This window comes from Castor canadensis, chromosome 5, assembly GCF_047511655.1.
Source record: "Castor canadensis chromosome 5, mCasCan1.hap1v2, whole genome shotgun sequence".
NCBI lineage: Eukaryota > Metazoa > Chordata > Mammalia > Rodentia > Castoridae > Castor > Castor canadensis.
In genome coordinates this window covers 9,696,837-9,713,262 of record NC_133390.1, presented here as the reverse complement: position 1 = coordinate 9,713,262, position 16,426 = coordinate 9,696,837, and positions in this window count along the sequence as shown.

Sequence of the window (16,426 nt, the reverse complement as noted above, 5' to 3'; positions counted from 1 at the left end):
CCAACTGTGGATCAAAATTATTGGGGAAAATCTGCATCTGTACTAAACATATATAGACTTATTTCTTGTCGTTATTCTGTAATCAATGTACTACAGCAACTGTTCACATAGCATTCCCATTACAGTAGGAATTAGTAGTCATTTAGAGATGACTAGGTTAAATGTGAATACTATGCTATTTTATATAAAAACTTGGGCATTCATACATTTTGGTATCTGTGGGGTCCTGGAACAAATCCCCCATGAAGGCCGAGGGACAAGTGTATGTATTTCTTGTTCTATCTTACAGTATTCACATAGCAGTCTCAAATGATACTAACAACTTTACTACTACTGACAAGTTCAGTAACTACTAAGTTTATTTCTAATACTTCTTATTCACGAAGGCTATTTTACTGAGGATGAACAGCCCAAGTACTGTGTTCAGCGTTTTCTGAGATAATTCTCTTTGCCATATCAATTTGATACATAGTTGGGTGAATTTCTTTAGGTGTATAGTATGGAACTGTGTTATCTTTTCAAATTTCATTTAATCTTTGGTGACTGTAAAACATTTATGTAGCTTTAAAGTCAAAATTAATCCTTTTGAGGCAAGGTTTTACTATATTGCCCAGGTTGTCCTTGAACTCCTGAGTTCAAATGATTCTCTGGCCTAAGCCTCCTGAGTAGCTGGGACTGTTAAGTTCACACCACTGTGCCTGGCTTCAAAACTAATTCTGAAAGTACAGAGAATTCTGACTTCCAATTCTATCCTACCCCATTCCTATTCAATGTTATATTTACTCATTCTATGTAGGCTTGCTAATTTGGGGCTTATTTTATGATGTTTTTTAAAATAAATAAGAGAATATGTATTTGCACACACACATATTTCAATTTATTTATTTTTTTACACAAATTACAATATACATGCCCTGTATCTGACTTTTTCTACTAACAATATATTTGGTATTTCATTCATCAATTAGTGGGTATATTCTATCTTCTTTTAATGTCCACATAGCACTTACAACATGTGAATATGTCATAATTCTTTCAACCAGTCTCCCACTGATAGACACTTGACACACTCTTATCTCTTGATGTAGGGGCTGGCACTTCAACTCCCTGTCAACTACTGCTTTGCAGTAGATGAGAGAGGTGAGACTTTGGGGATATCACTCAAGACTCATCTACTCTTGGCTCAAAGCTACAGGATTTCTTCTGGGTGCCAATGCTGTCTCTTGCTTCAGCAAGATGGGGTTGAACATGTGTATGATGCCAGAAGCTGGCCTTCACCAATAAACATAAAGAGTGGAACACTGAAACCATCCCAAGCCTGGAAGAGGGATCAGAGACTCCACCATCCCATACTCTAGCAGAGACTAGTACCAAGCAAATGAAGTGTCCATTGTAATACATTACTGCCCACAGGAAAACTGATAGCAAAAGATCTCCACATTCTCCAATACAGAAGAAGATGAGAACACCTCCCCAAACAGAGTTTGAGGGATGCTGCTGGTGGTGCCATTGGAAATGGAGAAAAGATTTTAAGCATTCTTAAATTTATGTGGGGACAAAGACTCATTGGTTTCCATCCACAATCACAGCCCTTATTATTTTCCTACAGGTAGAAACTCAATTGTCTGAGAAAGAGGATGAGGTCATCACAATTGGCTATAAGGCCTACAGATAGAGTTGTAGGACCCTGAGGGCCAGGATGGAGTGAATTAGAAGGTTTATTGTCTTTGGGTCCAAGAGGTGGTGGTTGGTGAGCATATTGGAAAACTAAGAACCAGCTGAGCTTGACAATGTAGGGGTTGTAGACAGAAGAAAGCTTTAAGTACACAGGCCCCATGCCAAGGCCTGGGAACAATCCCAGACATGAGGACCCATTATGGAATTGTGATCTCACCCATAGTAGGCCCCCACTCTGCAGGTGGATTGTCCATAACCTCTGCAAGTTAAAAATGGGATCTGTCCATCTCTTGTCAAGGCACAGCTCAACTCGACTTGGAACCCCAAAACAGTGTGCTCCATTCTAACCCGCATCATCTGTGTGCTCAGAGGGTCACTAGATCCCAAGGTGGGCTTTGAACTGGATGTTATCACTAAGCAGAGATTGTGGACCTGAAAATCCTGTACTTGAAGAGTGGGACCATTTGCCAAAGTCACTCAGTTTCTTAGTGTCTCATTTCTTTGCACCTACTGGGAATGAAGACCAAACTCAGAAAAAAACTTGACCTTTCCATCTCAGGGCATGTCCTGTCTTTAATATAGGTGTAAACTTACCATGGAGTTACTAGTCATTCCTAGTAATTTTCTCTTGTGTTTACCTGGACACCATTCTCCTTGGGTTCTGATTAGGTCACCCTGCACTTACTGACCTGGCTCACCTCACTCCATCAGTCAACGAGTGTTCATTGAGGGACAGTTCACCCAGCGACACATGTGAAATGGAAAAAGATGCTTAGGACACTGGCTTGAGCCTGGAATTCAGCCAAGGGGTCTGCTGACACATGATCCAAGGTCACATGCTTCTTAGATTCCCTAAGAAGCATGGCTCTAGCCAGGCATGGTGGCTCACACCTATAATCCCAGACACTCAGGATGCAAACACAGGAGGCTCACAAGTTTCAGGCCAGCTCAGGCAACTTAGTGAGGCCTTGTCTCAAAAAAAAAAAAAAAACAAAAAAAACTCTAGAGTTTCTGAACTTTTCATGTGAACCTACCTAATCGTGGTCAGTCACAGGTAAGTCTCATTTTCCAATGGCTCCTTCTTCTTTAGAAAACCACCCGTTTTACTTTAAGGGAAGTTAAATTGGGGGGTCTAGAATTTCAATGTACCACTCAACACTTTCCTTCCCTGAGTTTTTAGAGGAGTGCCTCACTTTGTGAATTGGTAGCACTCCAAAGCAGCAAACACCTCCATTCAAATCTGTGTACACAGAAACAGCTCCCACCTGCCCTGTGCTAGTTACACACATCTAAGATGGAGAAATCTTCACCTGAGCGATTGGTGTGAAAAGTTCTTCCCTTGCCAGTTATGCCCACTGGGACAGACCCTGAGTCCTGGGTCTTGTGGAAACTTGCGTGATGGTTGGGCAAGGGGGTTCAGAGGAAGGGGAGGGGCTCCTCTGTGTAGTAGAGAGAGAAGAGCTTGGCCCTGGGCATGTGTTTGGAGGGTTTGGGAAGGTAGAGGGTGAGGAGAGGGAGGAGGGTGGGGTGGCAGAACGTTCTACAGGATGAGTCCCTTCCTTTCAAACCAACGTAAATGACCAGTGAGCACAGGGGACACCCAACATGGCAGGGTAAGGCAAAGCCAAGCCACAATCAGATACCACTTACTACTCACCACAACAGCCAGAATGGAAAGTCAGATCACAAATGTTGGTGAGGATGTGGAGAAAGCAGGGCCCTCATCCGCTGCTGGTGGAAGTGCAGGATGGTGCAACTGCTTTGCCAAGTAACAATTAAACCCACTTACCGTATGACCCAGCAACTGCACTGCTAGGTATGGAAACTAAGAGAAATGAAAATGCATACTTGCATAGCCACTTGTGCACAAATATTCCTGGTAGCATTATTCAGAATAGCCAAGAAGTAGAAACCATCTGAACGTCCATCAACTGGTGAGTGGACAAATAAAATGTGCGGTATGCAGACAATGGAATATTACTCAGTTATAAAAAAGGTATGAAGTATTAACTCGTGATACAATGGACGTGAACCTCGAAAATGGTATGCTAAATGGAAGAAGCCAGTCATAAGAGGCCGCATATTATATGATTTTGTTCATACGAAGTCCAGAAGAGGAAAATCTGTTGAGACAGAAGGCAGAGTAGTGGTGGCTTACAGCTGAGTGGTGGGGTGGAGTGGGGCAGGGACATTGGGAAGGTGATAGGTAACATGGGTGACAGTGTCCAGAGTTTCTTTTTGAGATGATAGACGTGTCCTCAAATTGACTGTGTTGGTGGTTGCTCACATCTTTGAATGCCCTCCCAAGCCGTTGAGCTGTACACCTTATGCTGACGAGCTGCCTGTATGTGCATTATAGCTCAGGAAAGCTGTTAAAAGCAAAACATCTTCTTTTTTCTCTTTGTATTTATTGTGGAAATCAATGGTCAGCTACATTTTGTCACCAGGGAGGTGTGGGAAAGAGGCAGAGGCAGGTGGGGAGAACATACAGTCGGACTCACACCAGGCTATGGAACGGAGGCTTGAAACCACTTTACCCAGATCTTAGGGATCCAACAGGACCAGTTGGCATCAGAGTTGAAAACAAACATCCTTTGACCCTCACCATCATCCCTACGAGCCGAGAGTGCTCCTCTGGCTGTGCTTGCTTTGTCAACGTGTCTTGAGTGTCCCCAGCAGGGCTGTCCATTTGTGACCCTCACCTGGGAGAGCAATGCCCTTACTGGTACCACAGCTCAGGAGAGGCCAGATCCCAGAGCAGGATTAGGCTTGGGATGTCTTCTACAGTCACTCTAGGACACTCAGAGTTTCCAGCTCTAAGTATCTAGAACTTTCTAAGCATATGGAGTTGCTTTAATGAAGCAGAAAGACAGGAGGGTAATAAAAGGGTTTCTAAAGTATATTTATGCATTGTAATAAAGTGTTGAGTATATTTTATTATACTTACTTATTTTTTGGTGGCACTGGAATCTGAACTCAGGGCCTCACACTAGGCAGGTACTGTACCTCTTGATCCATCCCCTCAGCCCTTTTTGCTTCAGTTATTTTTCTAATTGGGTCTACTGACTTTTGCTTAGGCTAGCCTGGACTTGGATCCCTATGAACACCTCCTGCAAAGGTGGGATGACAGGTGTGTGTCACCATGCCCAGCTTTAGTAGTTAACACGGAGGGTGGGGGGGGGTCTCATGAAGTCGTTGCCTATGCTGGTCTTGAACCATGATCTTCTGGAGTAGATGGGATTACAGAAATGAGCCACTGTGCCTGCTCATTAACTATAGTGCATTTTTATAGGACATTGTTTAGCAATTATCTCAACATCAACACTCTGTCTAGTGATTTGCAAACCTACTTGTATGTCAAATGCTCTACACCAAAGGATTATTTTGTTCTTGGGTCCCTACGGGAAATTCCTCAGGAATGAATTACTATTGTGCGTTTGGAATTATGTGGTTACAATGACCCCATATTGCAGATCAGAGCCTCATGAATGCCCCCCTTGTCCCAGCTCTTCAAACTGGATCCTACACATCTCAAGGTGATGACCTTTCAGAAAACTGCTGGGTTTCTAGTCTTATCACCTCTTCGAAATGTTTTTTCATCATGCAGTGACTTCTTGCTTCAGCTTACCCCCCTGACCTGGCAGTCACAATGTGAACATAGCCAGGGGGCACAGAAGATGACAACCAGCCCATCATGGCAGCACCTGGGGAAAGCCAGGCTCCAGCTTCCATATTTGGACACATTGTCTCCACTGAGAAAACAACCATGTGAAATATTTATGTGCATCACCTGTGTGGCCTTAGGCTCTACCACCCACACAGACCCAGCACGGCTCAGTGGTATTTGGGAGACCTGTGTCTATAAAGAGTTAATTAAAAAAGAATTGAGTTAAGTGGAAGCAAGTCAGTCAACAATTATTCATTGAGTTCTGAGCATCCTGTTAGGTGCTGAGAAGTCAGACAACCTAGTTGAGCGCCTCAGTAAATGGGTAGAAGAGATGAGCAGGGACCAAATATCGGGTCAGGTTTGGCGTGTAAGAGTTTTGAGGGCAAGGCGATAGATTCTCAGGAGCTGGGGCAGGGATATGTAGCCGTGCTTGATGGGACTGGCAGGCCCCCCAATGGATGAGAGGCTTGAGAAGGGTCTTGAAGAATGACAGGGAGCTGGAATGCCAGGGGAAGTCATTGCAGGTGAAGACAGAGGTGGGAGATGTGGTGTATCCAAGAAATACAAATGCCCCATTCCATATGCAGTCTCCTCGGTAGCTGAGAATGAGTTTCTTTGGTAGGTGGTTAGCAGACTGAGTTTGGCCTTTGAAGATGGCAGGTCATACACTTGAAGACTTCACCCCTCAGAAAGCTCACCTTGGTGGTGGTGTGGAGAATGGATGGGGGAGGCTTTGCTTATACTAAAGTGAGAATGAGGGGCTGAATTAATAAAGTAGCCCTAGGAGTAGAGCATGGTGGGCAGGTTCTAAAGACAGAAGAGGGAATGGTCAGGATTTGAGAAGTGACTGTAGAGGGAGACAGGAAGACAGGACACCTCATGCCCCGAGCTCTAGTCGCTGGGTAGGTAAGGTACCTATCACTGAGATCAGGAAACATGTAGGGTGCTATGGTTCGAATGTGTCCCCAAGGTTCATGTGTTAGAAACAGAGCTGGATCTTTAAGAGGTGGTTTGGAATGAGGCTCTGCCCTCAGGGATGGAATTGCACATGAGGGTTTGTTGTCCTTAGATTGGGCTTCTTACCATTGCCACATGGTTACTTCCTGCCATGTTGTAAGTCAGCAAGAAGCCCTTTGCCATATAACGTGCAGGACCCTTGACCTTGGACTTTCCAGTCTGCAGAACTGTGAGAAGTAAATCTGTGTTCTTTATAAATTACCTAATCACAGGTATTCTGTGACACTAGCACAGAAGTTAAGACTGAGAGGATAACACTGTTCTCGGCTGTACAGATGCTGGAGTTCCCAAGAGGGCTGGGTGGGAGATGTGAGGCAAGCAGGAGTCTGGGCCCAGTAAGCAGGTCAGGGCTCTGAAAGATGCAAAGCACACCTCTAATGGTGACAGACACAGCCACACATCAGCAAGTCAGCCTGGGATACCTTTCTCCAGGAATTAACTGACAGCTTTGGGATGAGTATCCCAGTATCTCCCTAACATAGGAGAGGGCCTAAGTCAAGGAGGAGAGAGGATGACAGGGACACTTCGAGCAGGTCACATTCAGCTGATCACAGTGTCTATGCCTCAACTCTCCATTGCATAATTTAAAATGGAAGAGGTGAGAGGCCCTGGGGACTTAACCACTGTGACACATGTCTGAAAAGTTTCCAAGACAGCCTCTCTGGTTTTTAGAATTTTTTTCCTTTTAGAACTAAGACTGTGCATCAGGGCACTACCATCTGGAGTTCCAACCGTATTTCTTCCAAGGCACACAAAGAGTTTAATGCATCACCTAGGTCCAGCTTGACCAATTTGCGTTTCTGGAGGAACACCCATGAGGTCATTCTCTCTTGAAAGGTGCTGGGATAACCAAGCATTATGACAGAGATGTGCTTTCTAAAAATCAGGAAGCAGGCAAAGAGTGTGGAAGCAGTCATTGGACAGCTTTATAAAAATATCCATAGAAGTGGACATAAAGAATAAAACATGAACTTCAACCAGAAGTGGTTTCCCTTTTCTATTGCTACACAAGTGCACTCACCTGAGTGTTCTTCTCCCACACAGAGAGAAGGAGGTTGTTTTCTTTATTACAGCGTACCACTTGAAGTGTTTAAGCTTCACTACTGGTGCAAAATTAGCTGAAAGGAGATTTAAGCTGGTGTTTTAAATTTCTATTGACATAACAAATCATCCCCAAACTTAGTAGCTTAAAACAACCACCATCGTTTTCTTTCACCCCACTCTACATTGGTTGGCTTCAGTTTGCAGCAACTCTGCTCCATGAGGTCAACTGGGGTCAAAGGCTTGGGAAGGAGGGCTGGATTTTGCTAGAACATTCAACAATAGCTTCTTTACTCATTTGTCTGGTATCTTGGTATTCCTCCCTGAGACCTTTATCCTCTTGACAGAGCATCCCAGGGCTCTGCTCATCCTCCAGCAGGGCCTCTCTCTCTAGCAGGTAAGCTGACTTCTTGCAGCTGGCTGCAAGATGACAGATGTAGAAGCTGCCAGGCCTTCTTATGTTCAGAACAGGCACAGTGCCACTTCCATCATGTTCTGTTAATTAAAATTGGGTCTCAGAACCAACCCAGACTCTGTGGGAGTGACTTTGCCAGGAAGGCCATGAGTGCTGGCAGACATGGCTCCTTGGGCACCATATTTGTGCAGTGGCAGCCCCAGCCATCAGTGCTAGAGAGTCTGTGCGGTGTGGTGGTGAGAGCAACAGCCCTGAATTTAGATGAACATGGTTGAAATTTTATCTCAACTATTTCCTGGCTGTATGACCTTGAGCAATGTCTTTCTATGCCTCAGTTTCCCTCAATGGGAAATGAGGGAAATAACAATTTTACAGAGTTGATGTGCAGATTAAGTCAGGCAGGAGGGCACACAAGTGCTTGGCACAAGGAGGGAGCTGTACATTGTGTTTCCATGAGTTTGTAGATGACAGGTACATGAACCCGTGTGGACAAGACCAAAGAAGGAATCTTGAAGAGAGAGGTCTTTTTAGTTTCTGCAATTCACACAGCCTTTCCCAAATGCAGCTGTGAGTTACATTTTATACAAGCCAACGGCTCTCCAGGCTATGCAAGAAATTCTTGAGATTACAAACCCATTAGTTTTCATTGAGAGGCGAAGGATGCCAGCAGAGTGAGTCCTCTACCGCCCAGAGAGGAGGAAGATGGTCATTCTGAACCTTCATATTTTGAACCTTTGGTCACCAGCTCTGCCTCCCAGCTCTGTCAGAGGGACTGAGCAGGAAAGGGGACTTGAGAAGGCTAGGACTTGGTCCAGAAGGAGCTCAGGTTGGCCCAGTGGGAGCCTCCTTCCTGGTTTGTCGAAAACATCCAACATCAAGTGGTGTGGACTCTACTTGCACGTGGATGACCCCAGGTTTACTTCTCTAGCTCAGATCTCTTCAGAGCTTCAGACAAGTACATCCATCTGTCCACTGTGTCTAAGAGGCCTCTCAACGCAGCACTGCCCAAGCCAGACCCCTCTATGGTTGGCAGCTCCTGTCATGGCCCCAGTAATGCACAATTCCTTCTTGCCATTGTGGACATCAGGTGCACATACACCTGATGTATAGGTGCTTCCTCTTTTTTTTTATTTTTTAATTTTTTTAAATTTTTTTCAGTGCTGGGGCATCTTGGCTGTTTCCATAACTTGGCTATTGTGAATAGTGCCGCAATAAACATGGATGTGCAGGTGCCTCTGGACAGGTGCTTCCTCTTGAGTGTGAGCTGCACCTGTGACCTGCTGCAAATGAGTGGAACTCGTGATTGAATAAGGGATGAACGTCACTTCTATAATTTGGCAATAAAAACTGCAACTTGCATCTTGCTACTCTTCTCTTTCATGGAGAGGATCACTTGATAAGGAACTGAGGGTGCCTTCCAGCAAACAGAAGGATCCTACCTCACTTGCACCTTATGATAACTGTGTCCCTGGTGAACACTTTCAGTGTTGCCAGCATCTTGCAGTCTTGTTAGAGACCTTTGGTAAACTGCCAAATACCTGACCCTCATAAAGGTAAGAAACATGGATTGTTTTAAGCTACTAAATTTTGGAGTCATTTGTTACACAGCAGCAGCTAATGAATACATCTTCCAAACCTACTCCTTCACTCTCCTGCGTTTTGGTAAACAGTATTTTCATTCATCCAGTCATTCCTGATCCCACCCCTCCTCTTTTTTTCTAAATAAGTTCCACCCTTGTCCCAATCCCAATGCATACACAATCAGCCCAACTGTAAGTCCATCAGCTCTCCTCTAGGACATACCTACATTTGGCTCCTCACCATCTCCTTCTCCTCCACCCTACTGTCCTGATGTCTCCCAGGGACTTGAGCAAATATTTCCAAGCTTCTTTTCTGGGACCCCAGTCTTATCTCCCATAGCCAGTGCTCCATAGATCAGCAAGAACATTCTCAGAAAAACATATACTGGGTCACACTCCTCTCATGCTTAAAGCCCTCCAGTGTCCTCCCATGTGATTAGAGCCACACTCCAACCTCTCCCTACTTTCTTGCCTTCTTATCTTACTCATCTTCATGCCAGTCTTCCCCTCCTGTCTTATCTCACAGTGTTCCTAATACACCAGCTTTCTCCCTGTGCCACAAGCACCCAAGCTTCCTCCCCACCTAGGATGCAATGGCTGCTTCTGTGTCAGATTCTTCCTCCTGCCCCTCTATCTTCTCATGGCTGAGCGGGACAGACTCCTCCTCAGAGAGCTTCCCTGTCCATAGTCACCAAGTAGTCCTCTGTCCCTTTACCTGTGTAGTGGGCTGAAGAATGCCTCCAAAGATAGGCATGTTCCAATCCTGGGACTCTGGGAATATGTGACTTTTCGTAGCAAAGGGGCTCACAGATGTGCTTTCGGATGCTGGGTTGAGGAGATTGTCTTTGATTATCTGGGTGGTTCAATGTGGTCACAAGTGTCCTTATAAGAGGGAGCAGGAGAATTTAATGCCAGCAGTAGGAGAAGCGACAGGGTGGTGTAAGATAAGGCTCAGTACTCATTATTGCATGCTGCCTTGACATCTGGTCAAATTGGAACGACCACTAATGGCCTAAATGCAAGTGCCCACTGCCACTTGCTTCTAGGGCTAAGGTTCTTCAGCCAAGTGACCCTCCTCACCAAACAGGCCAGGTGAAACTCCTTTTCATTTTTGGGTAGCGGGTTTCAGCTCCCTTCGAGATCAGGGAGTTTTTTAGACATGTCAATCATCCTCCCATAGGAACCCAAAGGTCACCTCATCTTGATTCTAGCTGTGACTTGAATGTATGAGTCCCCCAAGATTCGTATGTTGGGGGTGGGGCCTTGCTGTGGTTTGAGTGTGTCCGTTTCAGAAGTCAGGTGTTCAAACTTCATAGCTAATGTGATGAAATTAAGACAGCCTTTAAGAGATGGTTAGTCCACGAGGGCCCCTACCTTGAGAATGAGATTAAGGCCATTACAAAGGAGGCTTCATGGAGTGGTAAGCACTCTTACCCTTCCCCGTGTGAGAGCACAGCACCCCTCTCTCTGGAGGGTGCAGGAAGAGGTGCCATACTGCAAGCAGACAGCCTTCAGCAGATACAAGACCTGCTGGTACCTCGGTGCTGGGTTTCCTGGCTTCCAGAACCATGAGAACACAATTTTCTCTCCTTTGTAGATGACTCAGTCTCTGGTATTTTGCTATAGCGGCCTGAAACACAAAGTGGAGGGAGTGTTTGGGGAGAGCCCAGGGCCATCAGTGCTGAGATTCGGGCTCACCACCCCACCCCTGTGCTGGCCTTGCATCCCTGTGAGTCTGGCCCTGGTGACCAGCCACACCTCCTTGCCTTTGAGATCGCACTTCTGTATGAACTGTACATTGCTGGATAGCTAACTACCACTTAGAGGCTTAAAACAGCAAGAGGGGTCTTTTCCGTTTCCCCAGGTCAGAGACCCCAGGTGCAGTTGGCTGCCCCCTCTGCTCAGGGTCTCCTCAGGCAGAAGTCAGGGTGGCAGCCTGAGCCACGGTCACACATGACATTCACGTCCCCTTTCAGTTGTTAGTGGAATTCACGTCCATGTGGTGGCAGGACTGAGGTGCCGTGTTTCTTGCTGACTGCTGGCTGGACTGTTCATAGCAATGAGTCAACACCCCCCACACCCCACACACATATTTGCTCCTTTCTGGTCAGCAGGGGGAGCAGCTGCCTTTGATTTCTTGTAAAGATGTGCCTGATTAGGCCCGGCCCACCCAGGATAGTCTTCCCTCTGTTTAATTTACAGCCAATTCTTTTCAGATCTTAATTACATCTGCAAAATCTCTTTTACCATATAAAAGGATCTAATCAGGAGTCCTATCCCATCATTGCCATTGGCCCTGCCCATGCTCAGACAGGGTTATGCAGGGTCTGTTCACCCTGGGCACAGGGGTGGGAATCCTGGGGATTATCTTAGCAGTTAGCTCACCACACCCCCAAGTCTGAACTCATGTCATTCATTGCCAATCCTGCCTACTCTACACTCTAACTCAGGAGCACAGCCCCAGGGCAGGACTCCTGCAGCCTCTGGGATGCTCTGGTGACTAAGATGAGGGAGCTGTCTTTTCAGACCTGGGATGCCCCGCCCCTCTGAGGCTCCTCACCTCTTCCCAATACCCTGCCTGCTGGCCCTCACCTCTTGGCCTCCCCTTCCAGCTCCCCTTTCTTTCATCCTCTCCAGCCACTTATGGCCTCCTTGCTGTGGCTGTACCCAGACATGTGGGACACACAGCTGCCTGGTGGTCTTTCTTTGCTGCCACCTACCTGGAATGCTGTCTTTCTAGACAAGCAAGACACTCCAGTTTCCTTCCTTGGTTTCCTTCAGGCCTTTTTACTCAAAAATCTCCTTCCCACTGTGGTCTCCCCGCCATCCTCCCTATAACCTCAGCCTCCACCTGGGGCACTTCCCTTCCCATTCCCTGCTTCCTTTCCCTCCTTGGCTCTGCAGTAGCCACAGCCCAGTACAGGCAGGTTTGGGCTGCAGCCTGGGCTGGTAGGAAGCCCTGCGAGGGGCTGGAGGGGCAGCTAAACCTGCTTAAGTCCTGGAGCAGCTTCCTGTCTTTCCAGCTCTCCAGCCTGGAGGACCTGGCACTAGGAGGAGGGGGAAGTGAAGGGTTGGTCTGAGATCTGTTGTTTTGCTCCCTGGCATGGGTGTCTGCTGGGGAGTCAGGCCAGGCTCCCAGGTGGGTGGCAGAAGTATGAATTAGGATATACCTGGCCCAGGTGGGAACCAGACCAGCCTGGCACCTGTCTGTGGATGCACACCCTCCCCTTTCTCCCCCTATTGCCTGGGACAGGTGAGGATGGCATAGGGGCAGAACAGGCCCTAATTAAAGAAAAGGCCTGTTCTTCCCCTTCTCTGGTTCCTTTCTGGTTTCTGAAGTCCCTGTAAGCACTCCGTGGCAGGTTCTTCTCAGGTGGTTTTGAGCACTGGGCAGAACTCTTCTCTTCCCCCTGCCCACGAGCCCCAAGCCATGGTGTCCACATCACTCAGCACAGGCCAAGAGGTGCCTCTCGCATGGCGGCCAGATTACCTGACTCATGTCAAATCATCTTTATTGAGACATGCTTTAATATAACAAAATGCACCTATTATATGTGTAGCTTGATGAGTTTCTGACACGAAATGCCTATGTTACTAGTATGTGGTCACTGCTGTTATTTCTGTGTTGTTCCAGCTAGATCCAGAATGTTTACATCACTGGGAAGAGTTCTCCCATGCCCTGTCCCAGTCTTTCACTCTAGCCAATCACTCTGGAGAAGAAAAATTTAAAAACAAGTTTTTTTTTTCTTTTCTCATTGATCACCCTGTCCCAACACAATCATGTCTCTTTCTTCTTCTCTTTCATTCCTGTTGCTCTAGCAGTCTGAAAATTTGCTGCTTATTGGCTCTGTATTAGTCAGTTTTCTTTGCTGTGACAGAATACCTGAGGAAATCTCTTAAATGAGGAAAGATTTATTGTAATTCACAGTGCACAATTCAGAGGTTTTGGCTGTGGTGCTTTGGCTCCATTCTTTCTGGTCTGTGGTGAGGCTGCACATCATGGCAGAAGTGTGTGGTGGAGCAAAGCTGCTCACCTTCTGGTAGTCAGGAAGCCAAGAGAAAGAGAACCAGAGAGAAAAGGGGCCAGGGACAAATTAATCCCTTTAAAGGCATGCTCCACTGACTTACTTTCTCCAACTAGGTCCCACCTCCTAAAGTTTCCACAACCTCCCAATAGTCCATTAAGCTATGAAGTCATCAATGGAGTCATCCAATTCATTAGTGGATTAGTCCATTGATAAGGTTAGAGCCCTCAAAATCCAGTCACCTCAAAGGTCCCACTTCTGAATGCTCCTATACTGGTGACCAAGCCTTTAACACATAAGCCTCTGGGGGTCACTTCATATTCAAACTATAACAGCTCTACTGATGAGAGAGATAGGAGCAGGCCTCATTAGTTTTCTTTTCTTTCTTAGTGGATCCACTGATCCATCCATCCACCCACCCATCCACCCATCCAACATCTATCCATCTGTCCACTCATCCATCTATTTGTCCACCCATCCATCCATTCATCCATCCATCCACTCATCTACTTATCCATCTACCTCTAAAGTCCCTATCCATCCAATCATCCATCCATCCACTCATCCATCCATCCGTTTAGCCATCCATCCATTCATCCTTCCATCTGTCCACCCATCCATCCGTTCATTCACTCATCCATCCAATCATCCATCCATCTACTCATCCATTTATCCATCCACCATCCACCCATTCACTCATCCATCCATTTATCCATCCATGCATCCATCTATTTGACCATCCATCCATCCAGTGATCCATCCATCCATCAATCATCCATTCATTTATCTATCTATCTTATCTATCTGTCATGTATGTTGAGTGTCTACTGTGAGCTAGCTATTAGAATTCCTGCTTCCACTCAATTTATGTTCTAACAGGGAAATTAAACGATATAGCAATTTTGATGAAAAGGTGATACGTATTACAATGAGGAAGAACAAGGTAGGAATGGGAGCCTCAGTAGGCGTAGCTGGCAGTGATTCTTAGGGACAAGAGACATTAGTGAAGGAGATCTGCAGAATAAATATTGAGTCAGTTAACTATTTCAGTATTTGTTATTATATGCCATCAGCCAAGTGCAGTGATAACTGCTCATGAGTCAAATAGAGGTGAGCAAGACACACAGGCCCTGCTCTTATGGGGTGTGCATCATGGTGGAGTTAATGGGACTGAGCTGGGGTGATGGGGTGAGTTGGAATATGCATATTGGTACACAGGGAAGAGAAATCATGGTGAATAAGAAGCACTGAAGATGCTGTGTGACGAGAGTATGAGTGTGCGCCAGGAGGGGTCCTGATGGCTGCAAACGAGAGAGCTGTCACAGCGGCTCAGCACCAATGAGGCCTTGCTCTCTGTGAAAAGTGGTTATAAGCCCCAATTGGAATCTTGAAAGGAAAAGAAATACCGAGTGTGGGCATCACATCCCCATAATTGGCAAATCATGCCCGTCTTTCATAAACATAGCCATGATTAAAATGACCTTTTACGAACAGCAGGGAAGAACTACTGAAGAAAATGAGACCTGAGAGAATAAAAACTATCTACCTGATTGCCACATAACTTTTCGGTGAGTCACACAGTGAGAGTTTTGGGTAGAAAGTAAAGATTGCCAGGAGAAGTTCCATCCTTAAAAACAATTCTGTGTCCTACATTAGAGACAGAAGTCCAGAGAACCAGGGGGGAATATTGGTCACTCATAGTTGACCTTCCTGAATAATGGGAAGGTGAATTAGTTATGTATGCAGTTTTCATCTGAATTTTTGACCTTTGCATGAATGGGACTGGGTACAAACTATTCTATGAGGTCCACATTGCACAGAGTTCTGTAAATACTGAGAAGTATGACATACTTCAATTGCCTGTTCAATTTTGGTCACAATGTATCCACGTGGTGGATTTAGTTATCTGCAGTTTAATAAATTGATAAAGTCTATTTGCATTGTGGTGAGTTCTGAACATTTATGTGGTGAACACCTAAAATTAAAGCTCTCTGAAACTCAGATCTCCTGTGGGCACCAAAATGTACAACATTCTGAAAATGTAAGCCCCTAAATGCTTGCAAATCAGTGTGTATAACCTAGATATGAAAGCTGAATAAATCACTATGGTCCCATGGTCACTTGCCACCCTACATTTGGGTTTAGCTTACCTTTCAAGGGACTTTTTCCCTTGGATGCACTAAGTTACTTATCATCAGATCAGCAATATATTCTACCAAACAGTTATGGTTTGGGTATGAACTGACAGGTTCATGTATTGAAAGTATGGTCCCCAGCTCATGTTGATATTTTAGGAAGTTCCGGAAACTTTAGGAAGTGGAGCCTGGCTGGACAAAGTAGGTCACTGGGTGTGTACCTTTGAAGGTTATTCCTGGTCCTCAGGCCCTTCCTCTGTCTGTCTGTTGCTTCCTAGCTGCCAGGAGGTGAGCAACTTTGCTCTGCCATGCCTTTCTACCATGATGTTTTACCTCTTCAGCAGCCCATAAACAATGGAACCAGACCAGCATGGACTGAAACTTCTGAAACTGTGAGACATAATAAATCCTTCCTCCTTTAAACCTGAGAAATACTCTGAGGGATTTCCTACAGTGACCAAAAATCTAGCACAAACCTGTTTATGAAATACATTCACTTGCAGGGGGCCTATGACTCGTGCCTGTAATCCTAGCTACTCAGGAGGATTGTGGTTTGAAGCTAGCCCTGGGCAAACACTTCCAAGACCCTATCTTGAAGGCAGCACAGAAAAGGGCTGGTGGAGTGGCTCAAGTAGTAGAGTGCCTGCCTAGCAAGTGTGAGGCCCTATGTTTGAACCCCCAGTGCTACCAAAAAAAAAAAAAAAATTCAAAGGCAGAGTGTGTTCTGTGTGATTCTGCCTGGTTTATGTCTATCATGTCTGCCTGGTTTATGTCTATCATTTTACATTTTACTGATCCCCTCTCAGACAAAGAAATTTGTGAGTTTCTGACATATTCTAACATGGGGTCCTTCAGATCCAGCAGTTTGG